Raw genomic sequence first — 21,905 nt, forward strand, 5'->3', positions numbered from 1 at the left:
GTGGTAATAAAGGTGGAGAATAATGTCAGAGAAGATGGAAAAAGGCGATGAAGAGAACTCCTGTCTCTATTTTCCCTTACACCAAATGGCACCCCATCTCAACAATGATAATAATAATATTAATAATAATAATAATAATTGGATGGCGTTTCAAAGAGTTGTATCTTCCGCCTCAGTCGGCTTTATTTTAACCCATAAGCATTTAAGGTTTACAGTGATCTAACCTGAACACTGAGGGCAGCAACATCCACTCGCTTCGACGCATTCGAGGCGGTTTTCGTGCGTCCAGTTGGGACAAAAACAATCCCGACGTGAAGGACGTGGGGTTTTTTTTTTCTTCTTTTTTTTTAATGGCGCTCCCGGCGGTCCCGGTTCGTGTCGCTCAGCTGGAGCTCCGTCGCGTCCAAGCAGCACCTCCGACCGAGGCGACGCACCATTTCGGGCTCCGAGCTGTCAGTCTGCGAGGCAGGGTTTGCATCCAAAACACACCGGTGCGCCGCGCGCGCACAGCCGCGGGAGCGCGCGCGTCCCCTGCCGCTGATCTCTACACCACACGGATGGGTCGCAGCTGAGCGGGCTCAGGGGGGCCCGGGCGATCCCCGCATGTGCGCAGATCGGGGCGGAGAGGAACACACGGCGCGGACCAATCAGACCGACCGGAAACCGTGCATTGTGGGTAATGTAGTCTTCAAGGGCTCTCCTCCTGACCTACATCCTTCTGGCGGCTGATATAACCACATAATTAACAATATTACAACAGCATTACGAAGGATTAGTTTAATTAAAAAACAAAGCCTATTTTATTTTCTCTTCACACTTTGTTGTATGTATAATTTTCTTATATTTTCCATGTTATTATAACACATTTACGCCATAATACAGCTTAGGTTCGACAATTTCAGGCTACGATGGTTGAAAAAAGAAAGCTAAATTTGATCCTAGTGTGTGGTTTATAAGAAATGTAAAACGCTTTTACTCAATAATACTTCATATATTTGTACTAAACCTGATATAAAAAAAATATGTGGCCTGAAAACACCAAATTGCTGGCAACGTGTCCCCAACAATTCAAGACAAAAATACTTAAATATAGAGTGCTGTACCTTAACTTAGGTCTTAAAACACACCATTAGAAATACAGAAGCCAGTCTGGATATATTTTATTTTAATTTAAATAACGTCAAAATTAATTGTAATTCTGATGACATTTTAGAGATTAACTAGACATCTCTATAAGATTACCACAATATTCACTCTGTCATTGAAATATCAATTTTAAATCTATACTGACCCCTAGTGTCTATTTAGTGAATTTAAAAAAAGCTATTCAATCCAAAAGAGGTTTATATAGTTCGCATGTGACGTCACATGTCAGGATACTCCCCCTTTTCGTCGCCATTGCTGTAGGCAAGAGTTCCAACCGCTCCAGAGGAGACATGGTCAAACTACAAGCATTCCAACAGAGTGAAGATCTTAATTGGACTCACCCAATTAAGGGTTCAATATCTTTTCTGTCAAACACACGGGGTGGTAGAGCCTAGTGACAGGTGTTTAATAGAAAGCTGCTGCCTGGTGACCTCATGCTCACAGATTGTGGCTTTAACATAAAAGACTGTGGAGACGTACTGTTCAGAGGTAAACGTTTCATGCTTGACAAAAGGTAAAGCACAGCTTTCTGCTGTTGATGTGGAAATGAGAAAGAAGACTGCACACGCCAGTATACATGTCGAACGGGTCATTGGACTGGTGAGAAACAAACTCACCATGTTCCAAGCACGCCTGCCAGTAGGCTACTTAATTAACAATGGTGATGGCTTGTCAGTGGCTGACAGAATTGTCGGCCAGTGTTTCCAGAAGTGCTGACCTTGAATAAAAGCTACTTGCACGTGTGGAAACGGTAAATATTATTAGTGAAAGCAGTATTTTGAAAGTTTGTTCACATATGCGAAATGCATGGAAAGTTAGTAGTGGACAAAAGTTGTGTCTGAACATGATACCCGTATGGTGTTCAGGTTTCAGCTGTCCTTCACTGTCCAGAAAATCCAACTTGTTCACATTTTCCATGACCTTCGATCTTTGAAGGCAAAACGGACCCTTGATCTCAACGACACCTTCCCCACAACAGTTTCAGGACACAGATGCATCCCAACTTGCACCAATATGGCGGTATTCAGTTTAAATGATGAGTCCACACTTTTGAACAACTAAATGGCAGTGCTCTGATGCAAAAATAGTTATAAATAAAGCTCTGGTGCCATTTTAGGTCTGATTCTAATCCATGAACACACTGTCAACACGGGTCATAAGGGTCAGTGCCAATCCAGTGAAAAGGTCGAGACTTTTGCGTGGGAACTATGTATTGGTTATATTTGGACTGTACGTCATCTACATGTCATTATTTGACTCTACAAAGACTAGAGACTTGTTGGTTTTTTCCTACTCCAAATTTTGGAACTGATCCAACAAAGACCAGTGTACTTTTCTGTGATTTGGGGTTTCTGTTGTTACAGAAACCATATTATTATAACCCCATATTATTATTATGGTTTTGTTTTCATACACTTGTGGGAAGGGTCAATAGTGAGATCCAAACATTTATAAGTTTGGAAAGACTGTATTCTTGGATGTGACTGTGTTGCTTTAGTAAGTGCATCCTTTTAAACAGTTTTCACAGAAGTGGGTAAGTGTATTATGCAATTAAATTGAACTTTTTAAACCAAAGCAACAATACAGCAAACCAAAAACAACTGAATTAGTTTAGATTTTTTTTTCCTGTTTAAAGCCTTGAAAACCACATATAAAGATTCAAAATAAAACTGCAGACAAAGGTTACAAAAGGTTTATTGTAAAAAAAAAAAAAAAAAAAAATTATATATATATATATATATAGTAAAATCCTGAAAGAGTACAGGTGTAAGCAACAGGAAGGCCATTTTAATCTTTGCACATGTGCTGCACAACAGCATCTTGGACACTTCTGCCCTCCTCTACTCCCTGCGCCCCTGCCAGCACAGGCTCAACTTCTGCTGCAGGCACACCCCACGATCGTCGAAGGTCTCTCCACAATTTTCACACAGATTGTGAAGACCACAACAAGTCAGAACCATAGACTTCACAAGCTCAATGTCACACTCACTTTTTTTCAGAAGGCAACGCCACCTTCCCTTCAGCCGACCAAAAGCATTTTCTACGACCACGTGTGCCCGACTGACGTTCTGGTTAAACAGCTGCTGTTCTGCTGTTAGCCGCCCACTGTCGTGGAATGGTGTGAAGAGCCAGTCTTGCAAGGGATAAGAAGAGTTGCCAAGGATGTAATAGCCAGCAGTCACCTCACCAATGTCTCTGGTGCGAGCCGGGAAGAGGTTTCTTTAGCTGGCTCGCTCCCACAGAGGGGACAGTCTCAGCATTCTTGCATCCTGAAAGCTTCCTGGCAGTCCAGAAAACACATCCCAGAACAGCCCCTTTCCGTCAACAACGCCTTGAAAAATTAAAGAATGCCAGCCTTTTTGGTTTAAATAGTCAGCATGAGACTGTTGTGGTGCAATAATGGGTATGTGGGAGCAATTAATAGCACCCACACAGTGAGGGAGACCGCACATGTTGTCAAAACAGGCTGCCATCTCTCGAAACCTCTCTTCATTTGGAAAACTGATTTGCTCTTGCACCAATAAAGTCTTTGCTGCAGCACAAAACTGCTGCACACACTTGCACACCGTGGTGATGCTGACTCCGAACAGATGTCCGATGCTCCTGTACTCTGAGCCGGTGGCGAGCTTCCAGAGTGCGATTGCCACTCTTCTTTAACGGCACACACCGGCGGAACTTCGTGTCTTGGCGCTCCAGAGCTGGACGCAATTTGGCGCATAGGTAACTCAGAGTTCCCTCCGACATCCGGAAGTTCTGCACCCACTGCGCAGCCGTGAAGCTGGGCACAACAACGTCCCACCAATGGGTGCTCCGGTTGAACGCCCAGGCCGACGGTTTGCGGCGGTAAAATTGCAATAAGAGAGCCATCTGAAAAACACACACACAGCGTACATATTGTAGTATCCAACAGCCATAACTTGAAACGCTTACAACGCTTATTGTTGTTTACGCGACTTTTAACACAACAAGCTAACATTAGCAACCATTGCCTTCTCTTATCATCTTCGGCTCGATACTGCCGTATGACCTCGTAAATTCTCCTGTGCTTTTCTACCGTGTTCCGTCTGGCAGCACGCAGCCTTCTCTGGATATCCTTTAGCCTTTTCTTGATCAAAAGAAGGAGCATCAGGCATACCTGAACATCGACATTCTTCATTGTCCGGCGTCGCAAAACAATGACATCACAGGCGCGTCGAGCAGCTTTGTTATCGTCAGGGTCGGGTCCCGCCCACATCGAGGCGGGACTTGTAGATCCGAGTTAGTGATTGGACAGTCGAAAAATAGTCCCTTGTCCTCTGTTTTATCAAGTTATACTATAAATTATTTAGTTTTTCTGTACTCAAAATTGTATTCCATGTTGCTTTAATTTAAATTTGAGAAGATACACTTTAAAAAAGTCCTGCACAGCCCATGCTTCCTGGTGGTAGTGAAGTTTTAGCATCTAAATTGCCCAAAATGTTGGTATTTGTTACACTTGCACAATAATAGTTTGCATTTAAGTTTTTGAACTAGGTAATTCCATCTCGTGTTACCGCTATAGTATAATATTTTAGTACAAAGTCCTTTGTTTCCCCTTATTTTTCTCTTTCTATTTTTTTTTTTTTTTTTTTTTTTTTGTTGTTTGTGTATTCTCAGTACTGCCCCCTGTATTACTATCACCACACTGCAGCAGTTGGAGTCGCGCATGCGCACTGGGATTGCGGGCGCAGTTGTGCCGTGGTTTCGGTTGAGCATTCTTGGTAACGTCTCGCTCGGCAAACAGGCAGCCGACTGACGGCGAACCAACGGTCGTTTTCTTCGCTCTTCTGGGGAGTCGTGTTAACGGAGTAGCAGAGACGCCGGGGCGGCTTTTAGGTAAGGTTTGTTCTGTCGTGGATTTCTAAAAGAAAACTGTTTCATTTGAATTAGATATTCACAGCTGAAAAGTGACGGGCGAACTGGACGTTAGCGAGCAAAGCAAACACGGAGCGAGAGAGGCAGCTGAGCCGACCAACTTCAGTCAATGCGGAGAGCAGAGTCCGCGTACCCAGACGTGTTTCTCGGTCCCACTTGAAGCCCCGGGCTCCGTTCTCCTCTTCGAACCTTCAAGTCATTCACTCGAGTCCGCAAAGCTTCAGAAAAAAATACCGCAACGTTTTATCCACTACCAAATGCCCCACAACCTTCCTAATCGTGAGAGTTCCAGTGCGCATGCTCGGGTGGTTCTACAAACTTCGAATTTGTAGTTTTTTTTGTACCTGAGTTAATCACAGCAGTGAGGGTCGAGAGAGAACGGTAAAACTACAAGTTCCAGACAATGGGAGCTTTGTTTGGGAGCAGGGGTAGTCGGCTAGTTAGCCAGGACGAGGTTTGAATTTCGAGTAGTTGTGCCGCAATCGGAAGTTGTCTTGGCTGGATATTTGAGAATGATTAGCAAGAGAAATATTTAGGTTGCGAGGGTTATGTGATTTATTTTGAAAGGGTGCGTGCGTGCGCGTGTGTGTAGGGGGGCGGGGGCGTGCAGTAGTTGTAAATGACAGTGGTTTTGGCACGAAAGGGGTGTGCAACATGTCTTAATTGTGATAGTAAAAAGCAGGACTGGGTGAGCTCCTAAACATGTGTGGACAGGCAGAGCCCGTTCACCTGTCAGGAGACGTTTGTGTGTGTGTGTGTGTGTGTGAGGGATTTACAGGCATATATCCAGTCGAGTGTGCACGCTGAATGGGAAGAGATGACGCCTCGGCGTGTGTTTTCTCTCGTCTCATTGATTGAAACCCCTCCTGTTGCTGTCGTATTCCCCCAGCCTTCAGGATGTGACACCTTGGGCATTAAGATGATGGATTCGCAAGAGCAGCAGAGCAAGGACGCACTCGCACACAGTCTTTGCACCATTTACCCCGCTTGCTTGGCATCTGGAACTAATGGGATAATGATTATCAGGAAGATACGTTGGGTATTTTGGTACTCATCCGTGTGCAGGATGACCCAGCACTTCATGTTCCCTTTAAGGAAATCAGATTTGAATACGTCCATCATGCATTGTTCTCATCTGAACACTTTATGCTGATTATAACAAGATGGTTCTGCATATTCAGTCGTATCCCTTGCGCAGCATTAATGCACTATATGTTTACTCTCCATTACACAAGTTTCATTGCTCTCATGAATATTTGAGAAGTGTAACTCCAGAATTAGGCAGGGTTGTTATTCACGAACCGGAAAGCCGCCAGCCTGTTTATTCAAATGTTTTGACTAAAACTTCAAAAGGTGTTTGGTTCTCATTCACGCGCTTTAGCTCAGGGCAAGAAGGAGCTTCACCATTGTATGTCACAGCCTTTGTTTTTGCACTTTTGTTATTTCTACCTGCTCGACAAAGCAAAAGTCATTGATATTAGTCACTGGAGCAGCGTGTCTCTGCAAGCTTTTTGATTTGTGGGGAACATCGAAAATGTCCAATGAAGCGAACATGGAGAAGATTACAGACATTTCTGATGCAAGACTGCTGCTGTCCCAATTTTCTAATATTCCATGAGGATTATATGGAAGCACTGTGCAGTTCAGGTGCCTCAGTTTACCTTAAGATAACTTTATTATTGAGCTTTTATCATAACATCAAGGTATAAGTTTCTATAATTTTAGAGCACTAGAGTTGTATTTCAACACATGGACCGGAGCTCTCTTATGACAGAAAACATCTGAGGCCACAGCCCCGAAAGTCCAGTTCATAAAAACAATGCCAATGATAAATAATGATTATTAAAAAGCTGGTACAAATTGGCCTATTTGTGTTTCAGCTCTGTGGGCCAGTAGATTTAATCAGAAAGGCGTGGGGAACATAATAATGTGCATGTCCTGGATTGCAGTTTTGAAGGCCGTGCACAGAAAAATAGGCCATTATTTTGAAAAAATTGGCTTCTCAAAACATGGCCACATGGCTTGCTGGTCGCTTGGTCGTAAACACTCTATTCACTGAGACTGCCCTGGAAAATTTGCTTATTTTCTCACAATTTTGAGTTGCCAACTAATCCACAGCAGTCTCACCCCACTGAGTCCTTTTATGTGGACCTGCTCAGATGTGTATATACCTTGTAGTTTGTGTGTTTTCGGTTCTTTGCTTTGCTAAAATATAATTCCAACACCAAACACAAATACAAGAGAATTGCGACCGTATCAGGTTTGCTCACAGTGCAAATACAATGATCAGTATTCTGCCATCGGAGCTCAAAACTATGTTCTCGTTTTAAAAGCTCGGCCAATTTGTGTAAAGACCCAAGCATTTCAGCGTAACACACCATGTTCTACATGTCCTTCCACTTATATTTATTGCAGTAATTTCAGTGGAAGTGACTTCCGTGTACAGAAGCAGCATTACAGGCAGTAACTTCAGTTTTTTTTTTCTGTTTTCAGTCATGACTGTTTGAAGCAGGTACATTGTTCCACAGATATGAATCTTCACGTACTGTAAGTGTGCGTCACCTGGGTGCACTTTGTGCTGGGTCTGTCACTGGGAAATACCTGATGGGTTCAGATGTATACGCATTTTTTTACAGTAATTTCACATTATCCAAGCTAATCTGCACTCATTCCATAACTCTGGAGTAAAGTGAGAGTATGATAAAGCACCTCCAGCAGTCAGCCTGTTGCTGTCTCCGCTGGGTGCCAAATAACAATTGCTTACAGTCGTGATCAGTCTGAACATCTCATATTTTCTGCTACGTAGTTCGGTGTTTCATTACGAGCAGCTGCAGGAACAAAGGATGCTGTCTTCAAAGGGAGCTGAATGTGGGCCACCTGAGTGAGTTTTGCCTGCAAACATCCCTTTGAATCAACACGTCATATCTTGGCAAAAATGACTCACGAGCAAATATAGTTTTTCTTCCTTATTTCTTTGTTCTTGAGAATAATTGTTCAGAACTTACTCACAGGCTTGCAGTGAATATCTTTCTAGGTAAGATGATATAATCTTCCCAAGACTGTCTTGCGTGGGGTTTTTTTTCCTCGTAAAACAATTTTTTTTTTTTGCACCTTTGACTTCCCAACTGTAACACCTTGGAAGCCCTCGGGCTGTTTGTAATTTGAGAACTAAAAACCTTTTGCCAGGTTTCTGTTTCATCCTTTAAGACATCCTAGTTAAATAAAGGGTAACGGCAGAAAGCCGCTGTGTGTTTTTAAAGAGAAGAGCACACATACTGCACACACAATATCTGTCACGATCATTGGATGTTTCCTGATAGGTCACAGAGTGCGAGGACAAACCGTTAGGCCATGGATACCATCTGGTGTGTGTCAGGGTCCGCACCGACGTCTCTGTGTGTGCACAGAGGTACGTTCAATCGAGTTGAGCACAGCTTTCTAATAGAATTGCACTTCCTGACTTTTTCAAGCATTATTAGTTCATATGCAAATACAAATTACAAGCTGCTGGGCGCTGGGTAGCTCGGTGGCCAGTCCCACGGTCCTGTAATCCCGAGGCTGCAGGTTCGAGCTCAGGAAAAAGGCATCTGGCGTAAAACAATCTGCAAATCTTCCTTGCACGTCTGCTCGCTGTGGTGACCCCTGCAGAAGAAAGCAGCCAAAAGAAAACAACAATATGCAAGTTACAAGCTGCTGACATCCTTTCTTTTTCAGGTGTATTTTAAACTGGTTCCTTTGTTTATTACTTGTTTATAACCCTCTTTGTAGTCCATATAAACCAATAATGCAAAGCAGCTTAACCTCTCGTTGACAGTTACTCGATAAGCTATCACACCTGCCAAGACGGCCTCCTCCCAGCTGCAGTGAATCATGGTTTGGACATTAACTTACTAACTGTGCTGAGCAGGTGTTCCTCTTAAATTGCCACTTTGATTCTCTTGCTTTTCTGCGACATATATTTTCAGACGTTACAGACCTGAGATCTTAAAACTGCTTCAGATTGGACTAATCTTATTAAGTTAACTATTAAGCATAGTTAAAATATGGTGACGATGCAGTGATGCATGTGCGCTCCAGACACCAAATGCAAATATGCATAAAAAAAACCAGATGTTTAAACAAAATTTCTCTCGTCTCTTAAGGCAGTAAGAGGGAACAGAGTACTTGAGCGCATCATGTGGGCGAGAGCGAATGTCCACGCAGAGAGCAGAAAACTACATTTTATGTGGTAATTATGTAAGACAGCATGTTTATATAACACTTTGGTTTAGTTGTGATTTGCATAAAACTATAGTGATAGATTAAAGTTTGTTACATTACCTGAAGTATCTGAGTACCTGACTGCTGTGCGCTTCTCGCATAACTTACCCAGATTTTTCGTCTATAAAGAGCTCTGGTTCTGCTTTTTTCTAATGTTGTGTAGAACTAAATATTGTAAAAGTAAGTATACAAGCTTTTGATGAGCATAATTAATTCAAACTGTGAATCTGTGTCATGCCCATGTGCTAGTCAGAGTTCAGTTGTCCAAGATGGAATGGCATCATTTAACCAGCATTGTTGTCAATTCCTCCACTCTCTTTGATGAATTTTCCTCCCTTGAGGGTCTTACCAACGAGTCGGCATGCTTGACAGTGTCAAGAGGTCAGAGATTTACAGAAAGAAGGGACGTGCCATGTTTTCTGAAACAAGTCTTTGTTTTATGGCCTCCTGTGCTGCTGTAAAACATTTGCTATAGATCTATCAAGCCTCATCGTCTTTTCTCACTTCTTCAGAGGTCGGGTTCCTTGAAGTTGTTGTTTACCAATCTGTTTTTCCTCTCAGGGAAATGGTTCAGAGAATCACAGTCCTGCATGTAAATGCCTTTTAATAAGATTTGATTCAGCTGGCGCTTTCCGTTTGGCTATCGAGATAGAACAGCCTCTCAGGCGCAGCACATGCTAGGGCCCAGGCTACAGCTTTCTTCTCTCGAACCCTCTGTGCAGGATATGTTTGACCAGAGTAAATATAGCCTGTTGGTTTTAGCTCCAGGATAAACACAGATGTTGAGGTCGCCTTTCTTGCCACAGGTTGGCCAGCATCCTACCAGTGGTCAGCGTTGGTCGCAGAGTGAGGGAGTGAGAGAAGGTGCCTCATCGTCCATCCACAAGAAAACTGTTATAGTGTTACTGGACTTAACACTAAGCTTTTGACAAGATTAAAGGAGATACACCAGCTCAACACGCTATACATAAAGGCCCGTACACTGCTGTCCGTTTAGCAGCTTCACAGTGGTTGTTCTGAAAGTACTGCAATAAATACATTCTGAAGAGTACTTAAATCTGTCAGGATGTAAGTTGAAACCTGAATGTATTTGTGCTTAATAAAATAGCAGAAAGGTTAAATATTTTTGAGGGCAGGCTGTAATAGAGCCAGATCTGACTGCACAAGTTATTTTTGAGGTCTCACACTGAATCCAGCGATACTGGGGGTAGCCGCAGTAACTGGCTGTTGGCCTCCTTTGTCCCTGAGCAGTACTAAATGTGCATATCTCCTTAACATTTAGAGCTTTCAGCTATTACTTTACCCCTCTTTTTATATTCCTGTCTACCATGCATCTGACACAAATCAAGCATTCAATCTCCAGGCAGCTGCCTTTGTTTTAACAGCACAAAAATAATTCAGATATTCATCCCTTCATATGAACTGTCACTGGAGTTTAAAGGGACAGCTGGCACCTTTTCGTATAATGACACTATTTTACCAAGTTCTTGTTTTGTGTCTTGGAAGATGGATTCATCTGCTGTTTAAATTGGAAGTGCACGTTGTCACACCTGCTTCATATTTATTCCCAATAGAGGTTTCACACATGGAGATAACAGGTGGTGTGTGTGTGTGTGTATTTCCACAAAGAGCTCTGTCAGACACTAGCATGGCAGAAATGTTACACAAACAGGAAATCCTGCATGACAGGATTAAAAAAAACCAGCTGATTTTGTTTCCATCTGTTTTTTTTTTATGGAGTGAAGAGAAGTAGAAAGAATCTCCTGTACCCCTAGTACAGATGAGCTTGACCACCACAAAACTCTCACTTATGTTTTTCCGTATCGCAGTAAATAATTATAAAGCTGCACAGTCACAAAACTGCTAACCGTCGTTCTAAGATCATCTTGCTGAGAAGGGGGAGAGTTATAGCCGTTTTGGTTAAACCTTGTAAATGAGATTAGGCGTGAGTTTGTGCTACTTTGGGGGATCCCGTGGGATGCGTTTTGTTCTTTAAAATGTGTTGGGGATGACCCTCAGCTGCCACCAAATTTAGCTCAATATCTGTAAAATTAATTTGAGTTGTAGCCTCTTTTTTGTTTGTCAAGATTGATCAACTGTGGCGTCCATCTTGAATTGGGTTGGCTCCAGATGGTAATGATTTGGAGATGTACATCCAATAATAACTTTGAGAGTTTCATTAAAATCCATCTAGTGGTTCATGACATTTTGTTAATGCTACAGACAAATGGACAAAAGCATCACTGCCCTTTCGCAGCGGCAGGCAATGATGAAAACGGTTTTATCGGGACTTTTTCTGCACGTGCAGTGTAGCTTTGCACTAGATGTCAGAGATTTCTCATCTGTATTTCTGTTAAGGGTATTTGCTAGCAGTTTTTAATCCTTTGCTGCCTTTTTGGAAGTCAAACTTTTGGACAGGAAATGACTTTGTACTGTAAGCATGTGTGGCCGAGATGAGTGCTGCTGTGAATCAGACATTAGGCATCAGGGAGTCAAGCGGCCTTACGCTGTGGAGAAGCTCTGTCACTAAGACAAACGACCAGCTCACAGGAGAGGAGTAAAATCTTTTCTTTAAAGCTCAGGAAACGCGTCATAGGATTCATCTCCAGCTGATATCCTGGACGTCTTCCTCCCCCTTTCACTCGTGGATTGTTGAAATAGTTTATGAGCTCATTTGCATTTTGAAGAAAGGGAATGACTCCAACAGGAAATATGTAGACAGACACATTTGCATGCTTCCCCTTTTTTTTCCCTGTCACTGCAGGATGTTTTCTTTGAGGGTTATGGCATCTCTTTAAAATAAACATACGTATTTATTTTGTTTTTTCAGTACTTCAAAGTAAATGTTAAATTTCCCTCATTTTCTGAAACGTGGACAGAAAGGAATTTATACACTCATACTGGATATCCAGGAGTGTTTCTACATTCACATGCTGCTTACTGTGGGGCCATTGTTTTAATGCTAATTGAATATAGCTTGTGGTCATTCCACAAATGCCTCTTCTCCAAGTTTCTTATGGTACTGTATCAAAACGTACTTTCTCCTCCCCTGCTCATTTCCAAATCAGATTTGATACCAGGGTGGAGGTTGTTTCCACAGAAGTTAGTTCATTTGGTCTGCACGGCTCAAAGAGGGTCTGAAATTAGTTTATGGTGGTGAGACTGAGGGCTGTAGATATAGGTTGAGTTTTTTTATGAGACAGACACAAGGATTTCTGATAAAGATGCGGTTTAAAGCTGCTTTATGAGGAGGACTTGATTTTTTTATGTGTATATCATAGCTTCATTACTCAGCTCATTACTATATTTGTGACAATTTGGAGATTTATTTCAGTGAATTTGCTTTTAAGAGAAAGAAAAAAGTCAATTTGAATGCTTTCGAAACACAAGTGCACTGAACAGCAGCTTATAGTGAAGAACTGTTATATATGATATTTTACCGTGACAGACTTTGCATCTCCCTTACAAATTTTTTTCAATATAAAGTTTGAAACAAAGGTGACTAACGGATGGTTCTGATGTGAAACTCTGTTTCCTTTTGGCACAATGAATTCAAGAATATCGATCCAAGAAGTTCAGTTTGGACTTTCTGCCAATACCAATTAGTCTCACTAACAGTTACAGTAAACAAACATTTGTTGTTAATGGGGTAACATCGCACAGAAATGCACTTTGTAAACACGTTACAGTTAGACAGAGATGTTTGAAAATTAATGCTTCTCCAAATAAAGCCTCCGTTCATCGAGCTGCATGCAACTTATTTCCATTTATTCATTTATTTTCTTTTTTTATATACTTTTTGCTGAGCCCACGGACAGATGCTTCCCAGGTTACAGCAAGTGAAAAATTGTTTGCCTTCAAATGAAGTTTATTTTAGCATCAGATTTTTGTTAGGAGTGCTGTAATTAGTTGTGCTGATGCCATCCCCTGAAACACTTGGGCTGTAGTGCTTCACCGTCTATTTATTCCACACTTCAAATTTGGCTTTTATGCTTCTAAATCATGCACTGCTGTAAGTGTGAGACAACACTTTTTTTTTATTGCGGTAAAAGCTCATTTGTCTCAGGAGCAAATGTGAAAACCATCAGTTATCAAGGCAATTGTTAATTGTAGCCAAAGCTGCTTTTTCAGTAAACCTTTTTTTGTGCATCTCTGCATTTGTCCAGCGTCCAAAGTTTATGTTCATAGGAGTTGGCCAAAGAGCCGTGGAGGGGAGAAGGAAATGACACAAGTTTGCTTGTTACTTCACAGACCTTAGAGGCCGTTATCATCGTGGGAGAGGAGGAGACGGATGAGCTGATAACTCACAGGGAGAGAAATGGCTTAACGAGGGAGGAGAGGGAGCGGAGAAACGCTGAAAGAGAGGTCTGTTACAAGAAGGAAGCCTGCCCACGTTCTGTCCTCTCCTCTTTCACCTCCTTGAATTCATCCTGCCTTTTCTGTTTCCTTCTTCCTCCCCTTGACCTCTGCAGCTGAGCTCTGATTAAATAAGTCTAGTTCGGTTTATCAAGCAAGGCTTTATCTGTGAAAAAATAATGATGACCAAAAGGAGGCGAACCAAACAAATTGGAAGTGAGTAGCTATCAAAAAAAACAAAAAAACAAAAACGTGTGAATGTGATACAACACCCCCTAGAAAGGGGCGAGAGCCTTGGAGATGGAGGGAGGCTGCTCTCTGTGTGAATCTGTGAAGGAAATGCACCGTCTCTCGTGTGGCTGTCTCTGGAGAGGGTGTGTTTGTAGAGCAGATCTCCTCTTGGAGTAATGACTTTGATTCAGAGAAGAAACCCAAAAGGCTTCAAAACACAAGAGAGGCAGGAGACAGCAGATATTATGCCTGTGTGAATCAGCTACCTGGTGACTGAAAGTGCCTGCAAGGTCACGGTTATCCCCCGTCCCTGAACCTGGCTTGACCCACTTTGTTGCTCTGAGGCAAACACCTTCATCGCCTCTCCTCCTCCTCCTGTCCCAGACTTGCACTTAGCCAACCTCAGAGCTCCGTCCCTTCTCCCAGACATGAACTCTGCTGCTCTCTGCTCCGAACACCTTAACACACACATGGCTGCATCCATTAGGCATATTTCTGTAACTACTCCAGATGTTTTTTTTTTTCTATCTTTGATGTACGTCTACAAACTCAAAAGCACCGAGGGCTGTGGTTTGCTCGTGGTTCCCATGTCTGAGTTTGTCTGGAATATTGGCAACCCCAAGTAAAGTCCCACAGTATTTTACCCTATTTATAAAGCAACAATTCAAAATTTTGTGATTAAAATTGTATGAGAACACAGTTCTTTTCACTATGATAAAGATAAAGCCGGATTTAGGCAGGGAAGTATGAATATTTCCCAAATTGGCTAAAATCCTTTAAACCCTCTTATTTTCTCCCTTTACCTTTTGTCCTACTTTTCTGCTCTACATTTTTTGCCATTAGTCAAATCTTTTCACTCCATGCCATAGCTGCATGTGACTTGAAAACAAATATGCTTCTGTGAGCACATGTGCAGCTCAGTGTGAGTGCATGTGTGGCTGCAGAACCACACCCTGGACTCACATTGTGGTTCAAGCCAAACAGAGAGAAAGGAAAAAATGAATAGTGAATGGATATCGCTTGTTGTGTTTGCACTTTGCACTAGTTTGATTATTTGTGATCGTAAGACAAATAATGAGGGACTTAGCTGTCCCGCAGGTCATCGTGGCATATCTACTCGTTTACCCGAAGCCAGGTTTGAAACACAAAGTTCTAATGATCCCCTGGTTTTGCCTCGTCTTTCGGAGTTTCACTTGAGACTGCTTGGAACAGCTCTCTCTCAGCTGTTATTACTGGCCACGTTCCACTTCTGAGGTGCCGCCGTCAGTCCAGATACCTCAGATAGTTTCGAGGGGCTGAGACTTCTGTCGGCTTGTGTGACTGTTAGTTTCACATTTCAGCACTCATCATTTGTAAATTGTCACCTCTACTTCAGCAGCAGAATCAGATGTGGGTTAGTTAGGAAAGAATTTGTAAGTGATGCAGAGACTGATGCTTGTATTTTGAAGGCGAGGAGATAGTCTTTATGATTCTGTTTCCACCCAGCTGTGGTGTTTTTTTTTTAAATTCATGTTCACATATTATAGCATGTTGGTCTCAGAAATATATGAAACTATTTAAGCTATGTTTTTTTAGTTGTGGGTGCTGTTTTTGGTTTAGCTCTGCACTGCTGTGGTGAAGTAAACTTAAAAATAACTACAATTGTTCAGTTTAGCTATTTTTGCATTTTGCTCCCCTGGATTTGTTCCGCTTACTGTTTTTGACCCTTTGACCTCCTTTTTTGTGTTAAAAATGTTTGTTGTTGCCTCCTTGGATCAAGCTAACTTTCAACCAATCAGCAGTTATCCTACTGTGTGTAACTTTGTAGTCTCTGAAAACTAATTGGTGTTCGCATTTTGAAGCGCATACACGTTTGTGTATTGATGAATACCCAGAATCCCTCATTTTGCATGCTCTGAAATCAGCGCAGATGGGTACATCTGCAGAATAATGTCACAAGCCTGACAGACCTCCAGACAAATCCTATCTTCACTTAACTTGACAGGGTGTTCATACGTGCTGCTCAAGAACACACAACTGCCACAGTGAGTTACAAGGAGCCACACCTTGCTCCTGTAATCCTATTTCAGTAAGAACAAACCCCTTTTTATAAAACCCTTTGAATAGACTGCTCACCTGTACCCACCACCTGCCTCTTCTTTGCTGAAAGTGTGTCGATGTGTGTGCAACAGCTTTTTAGCTTTTTTTTTTTTTTTAATGGAAAGGCACTTCCTGCTAGTCTAAATGCTCCAGCAACACATGCCAAGAATAATAACAAAACTACAAATAAAAAGAATGAAAAAACATTAAAAATAAACAATATGATGACTGACGTGTCATGTTGTGACACATGACACTTCTTATTATGAGTATTGAATGCCAGTTTCCTCTATCCTTCAGCAATGCTTACATCCAAACAACGACTAAATTTAGTGCGACTTTGGATCATTAATTAGGTTAAATCTAATCGTAATAAATAACGGTGCTCAAACAGTGGTTGGAACTGTCGCCTCTAAGCGAGAAGGTTGCCTGTTTGCCTCCAGACCTTTCACGTGGGTTTTCTCCAGGTATTCTGATTTCCTCCCACACACCAAAAACATGCATGCATGGGTAACTCTAAATTGCCACTAGGTGTGAGTGAATGGTTGTCTGTCCTGTTTGTCTCTGTGTGGCCTTGTGACGAATTTGCGACCTGTCCAGGGTGTCCAATAACCGCTGGAGATGGGCACCAGCTCCCCTGTGACTTTGCACGGAAAAGTGGGTAAAGAAAATGGATAGATGCATGAAAACTGAGTCTAGTACCCGTCAACATCTAGTGGGTGAGTGTTGATCTTATACTCCTCTCTTTTAAAGGATCAGCCTTCTGGCAAGAGGGAGTAGCCTTGAAGCAGAACTTCAGCAGCTGTACCACAAAGACTGTAATAAGTGAGCTGAGGAAAGGAAAGGGAGAGAAAAGGGGACCTTTTAAAAGAATTAAAAAGAGTAGCCAGGATAAAAATGAAAAATGCTTTGAGCCAATTTTGTTTTATATATACACCTCTAAGTTACCTCTGCTGCCGCTGTTTTTTTTTTTAAGTTTCTGCTTGCTTGTATTCTTTGTTTCTCTTCTCTCACAGAGTAAGTTTATACAGTGCTTTCTGCAGCTTTGTGTTTCAAATCAGTCTCGGTGGACCTGCTATATTCTGTTTGCAAAGTCCTCCAGGCAAACGGTGTCTGGTCTCTGTAGCTTAGGACCGTGTTAGGTCCACCGAGCTACATTACTTCAGTTTCACCAAAGACTCATGTTACCACTGTGTCTGGCTGGTGACGTTGTGTGAGAAGCGGGGCTGTACGCGTTCCTGCAAGCTCAATACAAGATAACTGTGGACAGTTTTCTTTTATTTTCTCACAGGTAATCAGTGAAGTAAATGAAGGTGAAATGTATGACTGGAAGGACAGCAGACCTTTGTTTTTTTAAAAAAAAAGAAAGAAAGACTCAGCCATTGTCTTCCACATTACTAATCCACGTTTCAACCCAAATTAAGCTGCATGTTGAAATCTCTGTACTCGTCTTTTCTGTTTAATCTACAACTCCCTCTACCTCAGCATCTCCAAGTATTTTGTGGAACTTGAAATTACTCCCCTCGGCTGGTTTTGGCAGACAGAGGGAAACGGAGTAAGGAGGAGGGGGAGGCCGAAGCGATTATGAGGCTTGGGGTGTGCTTTAACCCACTTAGCACACCATCTCAGGGTCTCCTGCCAAAACGGTGAGCTTAGTGCTTTAAATCCTCTTCCCAGAGAGAGCTGATAGTTTGCTTGCAGCTGCTCTTTGTCTTGATGCCTGGAAATGTTTTCTGCACAATATTTTTTTTTATTCTGGTTTAACAGTTTACAATTGTTTCAGTGGGATGTTTTTTGACTTGGTGTATAGTGTATCTTGTAGTGAGGTTTTGAGAGATGCGTATGTGAGCTGTGAGGCAGTTTCCTGCTCATAAACACAGTGATGAAGTAGCCCTGCTGTGGTTTGAAGTGAGCCGGCAGGGGGCCATGTTTATTTGCCCCCCTCCAGACTGGGTTTAGTTGGCTGGCCTCTGCCCCGGGGGCCTGACTACAGTCTAGTTTGAGCCTCAGATAGTTCATCCTCTCCCAGCTTACCATCAGCATAACATGTCCACACACACACTACGCTGGGCTCCCTTTCTTAATAAAACAGCCTCATAAGACCACGTTCCTTAAATTCTTCGTGTGCAGGCGTCTGTTTTTTTTCACAGGCGTGGTTGGGTTGCATTGAGAAATGTAGAGCAGAGCAATAATGAAGCCAAATTATAGCACTGCTTTTAGTGCGTCTAAATGCTTTTAAGTTTGTATTTATTTTTTAATGCATTTGCAACACAGCAGACTTTCAGACAATATTTAAAGAGGTTTTTCTCTCACATGCAACTGAAGGTAAGAGGGGAATTAAAAGTGAACCCTGGTTCAGTGACAGGCGGTGTTGTTGGAGCAGCAGCCCTGTCATTGTAGGTTTATGTCTGGATTTCTCCCCTCAACCCCCCTATATGTCTTTAAGCATAGAAGATTCACAGGCACAATTGGGGTCAGTCATGCTTCCCCTTTTGCAACCCAAGTCCTCCTTTCTCCCCCTTTCCCCAATAAAACAGTCCCATCTGTGTCCATCTCATGTCTGCCATCTCTTTATCTGACCTTTTCATTCAGATCATTCAGATCGTCCACTTCTCTTAATGTCTCTCCTCATCTCACGCTTCAGCACGGGCCAATTCCCATGTGTGTTTGTTGGAGATTTATAATTAACAAAGGGTGATTCTAATGCTGAAAGGGAGAGCTGAATAGGAGAATCTGCAGAAGGAAGTGGAATGGCAACAAGGTTGTTTTTTTTTGTACCAATATCAGATAAGGTAGATGTTGAAAAAGGCAAGAAATAATTCTCTTAAGAGTAAATGATTTATACCAGGAAGTTTTGGGTTGTGCTGTTTGTTTATTTTTTTTGTTCAGGTCTTTGCCAAGTCTAATCTTCTTAGCCATGGCAGATCTCCACTTTGAAAATAGCCCAATGTGGATTGGTGGTACGCTGCAGAGATGGTCTGAGTTTTGGCAGTCATGCAGACAAGTGCCAGAATGACAGTTTGCATATGTCCAAATCTGCCACTTTATATTTATCCTTTGGAAGTGACCACCATCTTTGGTGTTGCAGGACATTAGGTCTTTATCCAGTTCACACATGTCAGGTTACTAGTTTGCTCAAAGAAAAACATTGAATGCAACTGTTTTCCAAAACTAAATCTCCATCTCTGAAGAAGCAGCCCTGTTCCAAGACCATAAGGCAGAGCTTAAGAAGGGTTTGGCCAGGCCTTGCACAATTTGGCTGGTTAAACAGATGGCCCAGCGCAGGTCAGTGTGGTCAGGAGAGCGACTATGCAGACAGGCTTTTAACCATCTGGGTTCCAAGTAATGCTGTGGTTGCTTCTCTGTCCATAGCTCAATTTACTGGTACCCTAATTGATCTCTGCTGGTGAATTATGTTTGTTGCCTTGACGGTTCTCACTGTGAAGATGAATGGATGATCTAACTGCTCACAGAAGCAGACAATCAATCCCTAAACTAATTGCTTGACACCAAAAGAAAATTAGTTTTATTGAATTGAGAATGAATAGGGAACTTCTTCCTAAAGAGTGATTAATTTCGCTGTCACTGTGACAGTTTAATAGAATGAGTGAGGTGGTAGTTTAATGTGTACTAAAAGATGCAGCAAAATGACAAGAGTCTAAGAAGTCACCACACCTGATTAAGAAATACTCAAGCACAAAATCACCCATCAGACTGTAAATGGACTGTTTTTTAATGCAAGTAAAAAAAATATCTAGCTTTATATGCTGTTATTTAGATTTCGCTTCATTTAGGCAAAAACAATCCTACTTTTTTACTTTGACTCTGCATAGATAAGTGAACTGATTGATGGTTGTAGCTTTTTCTGTATTGGAGACATAAATATCTGCTTGTGAGTTTTGGCTAGAAGTATTAAGTACATTTTCCTTAGCTTCTAACCATTCCTTTAAAGGTGTGTTTTCTACTTTATCTGTCCATCTGTGAGTTTTTGTGTGGCATCATTTGTTTAGTAAAATGTACAGTGCACCTACAAACGGAGATATCCCGGATGAGTCAGCTTACAGACAGGAACGGTTGACGCTTATCAGAAACTACGATCTAGTTCTCATTAGTCACCATCTGAATCATTGCTTTGACCTTCTCGCAACTGACAACAAGATTCCTGTTTCAAAGAAATGTGGAACCAACAATTTTCACACGTAACAATTGGTTTCTCTTCAGTTTTTTTTTTCTCCAGTAATGTTAGTAACAGGCTGAAATGGCTAGTGTGGTTTTGGTTCGCATGTTGCAGCGATTTCAGTTGAAGTCCATAAAGTATGCTGTTGGGGATAAAGCCAGCCCTCAGTCAATATTTGACTGTTGGTGCTTAGTCACTGGCTAGGAAAACAATTAGAAAGCTCAAAGAGATCGTTTTAATGTTTTGGCTTGAAGACTAAATAGAGGTGAAGCATTTCCATAGTTTGTCAGCTCAGCGGTGGAATGTTCTACAGCTGCCCACCGCTGAGAATGATCAGCACCTGTTTCCCATGTTCTCCAGGTCTGTGTTTATAAAAAGCATCAGAGGAAAACCGCACGAGTGAGTGGTTAGTGGGTGGCTGCAGCAGGCGCTTCATTAGATGCTCGAATGTTCAGCCTTTGTGTGTTGCTTGAGCTTAGCGTTTGCCCCGTGAACTGCTGTTGTGGCACACCGTATGTAACAGCCACCCAGCATGAACTGGACACTCTGTGGCGTTTGTCACCTCTTTCTCCGCTCTGTCCACCAGACAGCAAAAAAAGAGAAAATGAACGGTACTGTACAGGTGGGAAGAGGGACCAAAGTTATACTAAAAACTGAGAAATGGCAGCAGGAGAAATGACAGGAAACAGAAAAAAGAAAATCTAATGATAATCAGTGTAAATCTGTGTGGAATGAAGGTTAAAGTGTATCTGTGTGTGACTCAGTAACACACGTGGCACACAGAAACCAGCTTTTCTCCTTCACCACAGCCTATAAGCTCCACAGTCAAGGTTGATTAACATTTCTCACTCTGTGCAAGGTCATTTCACTATGGTTTAGTGTGTTCTTCTACAAAAAAATCATTATGGTAAACTACAAATAATAAACATATTTGTTTTTTGGCAATAAAGGCTGCAGTCCTGTATGTGTTTGATGAACAGACACAGATATCAAAACTGAACAATATGTGAAGCAGATTTATTCAAATTTTTTATTAAATGTACAGAAAAAATTCCATGACTGTGCAATGTTTTGTTTTGTTGTAGATTTTCTCCTGTTGTCACTAAAAATGATAAATAAATTGTTAAACATTAACATCATTTTGATTTTATATTTAAGCCAACATATGCAAATTACTTCTATGAAACATATTCATTTTACTCTGGAAAAACTTGAAAATAATCCAACTATTAGATAAAAATGCAAAGATTTGTTGGATGAATTAAATCTCCAGTGTTTCAAGACCCTAACAATATCTTTAGTGGCTATATTGATTATATTTCCAGCATTTATTTATTACCAAAGGTATTCAGGGGGTTCAAAAGTTTCAGGAGTGGGAGGCTTTTTAGAAAATGTAGGGGGCTGACCATCCACAGGGTGTTGAACCAGCTGGGAGGCTGTTTAAAGAGTCCAAAATCAGCAGTTTTTGAGGACAATTTGAGACAATTTTTGGCCTTTTGGACCGACTGGGAGAGTTTTCAGAAAATCAGATGGAGAATTAATTTAACCAAGACAAGGAACTGTCTGGTAAACCTGAAGTAAGTCAACTTGTTCAACTAGATTTGAATAAAAACATATTAACTGGAGATTTGAAATAGATTGTTTTTGGTTGATAGAACAAAAATAAATATTAAAATAATAAAATTAATAAAAATGTTAAAAAACAATAACTATTTATTGTAAATAAATTACATTTTGCATCATTATCCAGAGCGGGAATAAC

At 41.6% G+C, this 21,905-nt stretch overlaps 1 protein-coding gene across 3 annotated transcripts in view; it reads left to right on the forward strand.

Moving 5' to 3' along the window:
• Window positions 1-4,843: 4,843 nt before the first annotated feature.
• sipa1l3 (signal-induced proliferation-associated 1 like 3) overlaps window positions 4,844-21,905 on the forward strand; it is a 61,868-nt gene continuing 44,806 nt past the window's right edge. For 2 of the 3 annotated variants that reach the window (XM_017424736.3, XM_017424738.3), the window contains exons 1-2: window positions 4,844-5,001; window positions 13,552-13,665. The gene's annotated coding sequence lies outside the window, so the exon portion shown is untranslated. The remainder of the gene's footprint in view (window positions 5,002-13,551; window positions 13,666-21,905) is intronic. The other variant, XM_017424737.3, reaches the window with a different exon arrangement.

The sequence above is a fragment of the Kryptolebias marmoratus genome, linkage group LG2, assembly GCF_001649575.2.
Source record: "Kryptolebias marmoratus isolate JLee-2015 linkage group LG2, ASM164957v2, whole genome shotgun sequence".
Classification (NCBI taxonomy): domain Eukaryota; kingdom Metazoa; phylum Chordata; class Actinopteri; order Cyprinodontiformes; family Rivulidae; genus Kryptolebias; species Kryptolebias marmoratus.